This window comes from Hylobates moloch, unplaced genomic scaffold (genome assembly GCF_009828535.3).
Source record: "Hylobates moloch isolate HMO894 unplaced genomic scaffold, HMol_V3 SCAFFOLD_20, whole genome shotgun sequence".
In the NCBI taxonomy this organism is placed as follows: Eukaryota; Metazoa; Chordata; class Mammalia; order Primates; family Hylobatidae; genus Hylobates; species Hylobates moloch.
Genome location: NW_026652295.1, coordinates 26,202,972 through 26,209,654, shown reverse-complemented (window position 1 = coordinate 26,209,654; position 6,683 = coordinate 26,202,972). Strand labels below are relative to the sequence as shown.

The window sequence follows — 6,683 nt, the reverse complement described above, 5'->3', positions numbered from 1 at the left end:
TGGTCTACTACTACTAGTAAATACTTAAGACGCCCTATTGGGGGCATTTCAGTGTAGTCAACTTGGATGCTTTGGAATGGCCTCAACCCTGGGTTTCTTCCCCCGGGAGGTTGCCTCTTCAGGGTTTACTTATTAGTTTTTCTGCACCATCCGCCACTTGCCTAGTGAGGGTATATATCCCTACACACCCATAGACTCTAAGGACTGCGTCGCACATAGCTTGAGGACCCCAGTGAGTTCCTTGGTGAAGCTGTGACAATACTTCCCTCATGAGGAGTTTAGACAGCATTTCCCTTCCATCTGTCCACACCCACTTCCCCTCTGGGCTTTCCTTAGCTCTTGTTTTCTTTAGTTTCTCTTGGTCTGTGTGGGAGAAGATGGAGATCACAGCCGAAGGGAGAAGACAAGGGGTTAGATGGAAAATGGGTGCCTCTTGGGAATAGGCAGCTTGCTTAGCTACTTAATCTTCGAGGTTATTTCCCCGGCTTTCAAAAGATGGGTTATTTTGGTGTCCTGGGACATGGACAACTGCAATCTCTTCCAGCAGCTGAACGTTTTCTAGCACTTGCATAATTAATTCCTCGTGGACCAAATCTTGGCCCTTACTATCGATGAGGCCTCGTTCAGTCCAGATCTTTTCCGAAGGCATACTTGGAGTAAGTGTAAATAGTTCCTTCCTGATTCTGCAGGGATTTTAAGGCTTGGTTTAACGCAAAGAGTTCACATGTTTGGGCAGACCACTTATTTGGCAGTCTTTCTGACTCTACCACTGTGAGGGTTTCCCTATCAACTACAGAGTACCCGTTGTGCCGTTTTCCTTCGATGACCTGGGAGGAGCCGTCTATAAAGAGGTGATGCCCTGTTTGGAAGGGGGTTTTGTGCCTGGATGCGGTCTGACTCTAGTTTGAAAACTGATTAGATCTAAGCAGTTATGCTCCCGTTCCTCCTGGTTTGGATTTCCTGTTAGGAAAGCAGCGGGGTTGAGTGAATTGTCAGTGGTTAGTGTTAGGTTATCTCCCTCTAATAAGATAGCTTCATATTTTAAAATCCTTGAGTCAGTGGGCCATCTCCCTGCCTTCTGATTAAGAGTGGTTCTGACTTGATGAGGGGCACTTACAGTGAGGTTTCCCCCAAAGGTTATTTTCCTGCTTTCTTCTGTTAGCAAGGCAGTTGCTGCTATGGATTGGACACATTCGGGCCATCCACGAGTTACTGGGTTAAGGATTTTTGACAGAAAGACTACAGGCTGCCGGTGGCCTGCATGTTTTTGGGTGAGTACCCCTAAGGCCACTCTTTTGTGTACATTAACGAAAAGGTGGAATGGCTGTTCTAAGGAGGGCAAGGTTAGAACAGGGGCAGTTAAAATTAGGAGTTTTAATTCTTTTACCGTTGGATCTCTGATGGGGTCCAAAGGAGGGGGTCTGGTCCTTTTTGAGTGAGTTTTTGATATAGGGGCTTTGTTTTTAAGGCATAAGAGTCAGTCCTCAGATGACAATATCCAACCAATCCTAATAATTTCCTAAGTTCCTGCTTTGTTTCAGGTAAAGGCAAAGATACGATACCTTCAATTCGTTCAGATCCTATCTTTCGCTCACCTTTTCTGATTAAGTGTCCTAGATATTTTACCTCAGATTCTATGAATTGGAGTTTGTTCTCTGAGACCTGTAATCCTTGTCCCCTTAGGACATTTAGGAAGTTAACTGAAATTGCTGTTACTTGATCCTTGTTATCTCCTGAAATGAGCAGGACATCTACGTATTTGAGTAGGCATATGGATGAAGGCAGGGAGAAGTTTTCTAGGACTTGCTCTAAAATTTGACCAAATAGATTTGGAGACCCTGTAAACCTTGGGGCAAGACTGTCCATCGACCGGAGTGAGGGTCCTCTCACTCAAAGGCAAATTTGTCCCAGCTGTCCTCTGCTAAAAGGCAAGCCCAAAAGGCATCATTTAAATCTATCACCGTGAACCATTGGTGGTTATGCGGGATTCTACTGAAAATGGTGTAAGGATTGGGAACAACATGGGGGATGGTCTGAACTATTTGGTAAATAGCCCAGAGGTCTTGCACTAGCTGGTATGACCTGTCTGACTTCCTTACAGGCAATATTGGAGTGTTGTAAGGGGACATACAGGGTTCAACTCTTTCAATTATAGGTTTTAAAACTATCCTGGTCTTAAACCTATCCTGGCTTCCAAGGGAATAGGGTATTGTTTTCGTGGACAAGGCTTTCAATTATAGGTTCTAAATCTATCCTGGCTTTCAAGGGAATAGGGTATTGTTTTCGTTTCACTACTTCCCCGGGAGTTTTTAATTTGACACGGATTGGAGGAACCCGTCCTCGATTCCCTTCCTTCGACCATACATTGGGATGGATGCGGCTTTCTTCTGAAGTGGTGAGTAGGTTTAAGGAAGTAAAGAGTTTTCCTTGATTAACATATAGGCCTATGCCTAACCTTAACATTAAGTCCCTTCCTAATAAATTAGTTCCTGCTTCAGGAATTAAGAAGAACTTAGTAGTAACCGACTTATTCTTATATATGACCTCGGTTTCCTCTAGAATTTTTGCTCTGAATCCTTCCCCTTTAACTCCTGAGACAGTAAGGTCTTCTGCTGAACAGGATAAACCTGATGGGAGAAAACATAGGCAGGAGCCAGCTGCTCCCAAATTGACTAGGAAAGTGACTATTTCCAATTTGGGTCCCACCATTAAATTTATCAAGGGCTCTTGGTGGGACTCAAGTTGGAAGATGTACAGCCCCTGAGCCCACCGTTCTTCAAATGTCATGAGTGAAAGGACTTTCTTTTCCCTCTCCCATTCGGGACATTCCCTCTTAAAATGTCTTGGCTTTCCACACCTGAAACATCTGTTTTCCCTTCTCCCCCTCCTGGTTCCCTGATTCTCAGATTTCATCCCTTTGCTTCCTGTATAGGGTCTGGCAGACTGGTACTAAGAGGTTTACAAGTTCTATTTCCCTGGGATCCCTGTTGAAAAGTTCCCTGTTGTAGTGTGGACAGCAAAATTTTTGCCTTTTGCTTCTGCCTTTCCTCATCCCTCCATACATATACCTTTTGGACCTCTCTTAAAAGTTCCTCTATGGGACAGTCTTTCCAATTTTTTATCTTTTGTAATTTCTTGATAGTGTCCGGCCAACTATTGGTGACAAAGTGGAGCTTTAACATCCTTTGTCCTAGTGGGTCCTCTATGTCCAAAGCTGCGTATTTTCTGATCTGTTCCTTAAGTCTGTTTAAGAATTCCATAGGCCCTTCATCTTTGTCTTGCTGTACATTAAGTGCTCAGGAAATGTTTTGGGTTGGAGGAACTGATTCCTGAATCCCTTTAATTATCATATCCCTATCTCTCATGTTTTCCCGGTGAGCCGCACTGTTGTTATCTCATTGAGGGTTCTGGGCCAGGAATTTATGCTCTGCTGCAAGGACATTCTGACCAGGGCGGTGCTTGCGCTCCCAGACTATCATAGCAGCCTTGCGGATCATGGTTCTTTCCTCTCCTAAGAGAATACCTAGAATAGACATCAATTCAGCCCAGGTATACAGTTGTGGCCCCAGAAATTGGCCAATTTGATCTGAGACTCTAAAAGGGTCATCTAACAGTGGTTTGAGTTCCCCTTTTAGATTTCTAACCTCTGAACTAGTTAAGGGGGGCATTTACGAAGCCAATATCCCCTCCTCCTAGTGGTACTTCCCTTAAGGGAAAAAAGGTTGGGGCAGACGTCTTTGAAGAGAGGAAAGGAAAGTTTTGAATATCCCTTTGGCATTGTTCTATTTGCCACTGGAGCTTTCCTAAGGGAGGGGCATGTTCTAGTGGCTGTCCAGCAGGGGTGTGTGGTGTCAAGGCCCATGGGGCAGGGTTATATGGGGGAGGGACCGAGTTTTAGCTTGGGGCAGAGGGGTAGGCTCGGGAAGGGCTGATGTTCAGTCAGGGGCGGAGGGGTAGGCGAGGGAAGGTGGTCTAGAGGATCCCGTGCATCTTTGGATATAGAATATGACTTGGCTAGGTCGTCTTTCGGGGGTTTTGAGTTTGGCTTTGCTTTTTCGTCCTTTAGTGGATAGAGAAGGACAGGTCCTTGTCTCCAACATAGAGCATAATCTATCTCCTCTTGAGAAACTGGGCTTTTATCATTGGCATACTGGATCAGGAGTTGGCATATCCAGTCCTCGTCCCACCCAAACTTTGGCCAAAAGACCGAAGGTCTGAGGAAGGGTTCCTTAGTCCAAATAAAACAGCAATACTTTATCATTTGCTGTCTTTTCTTGTGTTTGGTCCTTTCATTATCCTTCCAGTATTTTAACATAAGGCCTACGGGAGTGTGAGGGAAATTTGAGTGTCTGCTTGGCCTTTTAGAGTCTCTGTCTTACTTGGGGTATTTCCCATCCTGGAGGCTGGTGAGGCTTAATTTATAATGTTAGAGATCTCTTGCACTTCCGTGTCTTAGAGGCTCTACCTCCCCTTTTTCCACTGGAGGTTTCTTGCACTCTCGTGAGCACTCACTTCGTCCTTATTGGCTGCTTCCCTTGCGGGAATTTTAGGCCCCTCTTAGTATTGGCGGGTAGGTGGAATCCCCTGATTGGAAAACCGCCCTAAGCCGTATGAGGTGACCACGGAACCAAGTCCGGACTCCGCACTCGCCTGGCGCCCCGTGGTACGTCTCACTCACACACTTTCAACCTCCAGAGACCCCAACCACCAAGGAATGCTTTGCCGCCCCAACAGCGACGTTTCTTACCTTGGTCTGTGCACACAGTTACCTGTGGTCGCCATGGAATTCTTTTTTTTTTTTTTTTTTTGAGACGGAGTTTCGCTCTGTTGCCTACGTTGGAGTGCAGTGGCATGATCTCGGCTCACTGCAACCTCTGCCTCCCGGATTCAAGTGATTTTCCTGCCTCAGCCTCCCAAGTAGCTGGGACTACGGGCGCGCACCACCAAGCCCGGCTAATTTTTGTATTTTTAGTAGAGACGGAGTTTCACCATATTGGCCAGGCTGGTCTCAGAATTCTTAAGGATCCTCCCTACTGTCCGCGTTGCTGAGAGTCCGGATTTATTCGTCACTTCGGGCGGGACTCGATCCTCCGCTCCTGGGGCCACCAAGAGGCAATGGGGCGCGTCTCCCCATGAAAGATAATCGCTAGCCCCTCCCGAAGGGGAATAGGATCCCGGACAAGTCCCTAAGATTTGCTGGAAACAAGTGCCCGGTGTAGCCAAAAGAAACCCGCACTTAGACAGAAAATTCCTCAGCAAGGCATCTTTACTTCTGCAGAAGGGTGCTCCTTGCCTGTTACAATTGCAAGAGCACACCAAACAAAGGAGGGAAGGAGTTTTTAATCCTAACGCAGTTCCTGTTTCTGTGTCCTTTCCCTATTGGCTGGGGTTGGACCGTACAATCTAAGCTGATTCCGATTGGCTAAGACTTAAACTTTGGCAAATAGGGTAAACCCTGGATTTGCGGAAAAAAGGAGTGTATGTGTGTGGTGGGGGGCGGGGGGGCGGGTAGGACTGATGTACAACTTTTGCACCTTATGACCAGAAAGTTGAGTCTTTGAAGAGGGACTTAGTTGTCCCAACGCTCTTAGTTCCCTGACCTGGTCCTGGGCTCAGTTCCTCCCAGATACCGGCGTTTATCATTGGTGTAGATAATGGTGACTTCTTTTGTCTTAGATGTGGGTGTCTTGGTCTTCCCGGGACGGAAGGAGTCAGAGACTCTTGAAAGGAGCCGTCCCGCTGGTCCTTTCATTTACGCCGATGCCAGCCCGGCACTCGAGCATCACCAAGGGCCCGGTGCCCAGGACTGCAGGGCCAAGTCTGATTTTATCGTTTGTGGAGCTGCAAGCTTAGGACGCACAGCTGTGAATTTCGGGTCCTGGTGACTGCGGAATCACCGCGAGGCCAGGAGGCAAGAGAGTGCACTTTCCCAGGTTCCCAGGCCGAAGAGCCCACCTAGCTGGAATGGTCTCAAGGAACAGAGAGGAATCCGCACCCTCCGAGTCCTCCGAACCCTCCGAACCTGCGGCGGCTCTGCGGTCGGTTCCGTGAGGAACTGGCCGCGATCGCAAGCTTGGAGCTGCTTTTTGGTTTGTTCTGAGTCCTTCACCTGGTGAGGGAAAGGAAGCCCTGCTTGGGGTCGTTGAATCTGAGTTTTCTCCAGTCAGAATCAGTAGTTTGAGACTGTTTTCCTTGAAAAAGCATGGTTTACCTGTGCCTACAGTGAGGAATTCTCCTTTTCTTAAAAAAAATATTTTATTAATAAAAGTGAAAGTAACGCTTCTATTACAAAGGAAAAAAAAAAAATCAGCGGGCATGGATCAGGTATGATTTAAATAAACATAAGAAAAGGCCCTCCCACCAAGGAGGCCGGTTAGCTCAGTTGGTTAGAGCGTGGTGCTAATAACGCCAAGGTCGCGGGTTCGATCCCCGTACGGGCCACGTCGTTTTTTTTTGTTTTTTTTTTTTTCTTCCTTTTTCGTTTTTATTTTAAACCGACCACACCTCGCTTGTAAACTTCTGTTTTACGTCGAACTCCGGAGCCTCGCCTATCCATTTATAAATGTAGTTGCACTAGCTAGACAGGAATTTTTTTCTTTTCTTTTTTTTTTTTTTAAATCGACCACACCTGGATTGTATACTACGGTCTTACATCCAACTCCGGAGCCCTGCCTATCCATTTG

At 46.6% G+C, this 6,683-nt stretch overlaps 1 non-coding gene across 1 annotated transcript; it reads left to right on the top strand.

Annotated features, from left to right (window-relative positions):
• Positions 1-6,367: 6,367 nt before the first annotated feature.
• Positions 6,368-6,441, top strand: TRNAI-AAU (transfer RNA isoleucine (anticodon AAU)). Its single transcript has one exon. It is a non-coding gene; the product is annotated as a tRNA-Ile (tRNA).
• Positions 6,442-6,683: the final 242 nt, after the last annotated feature.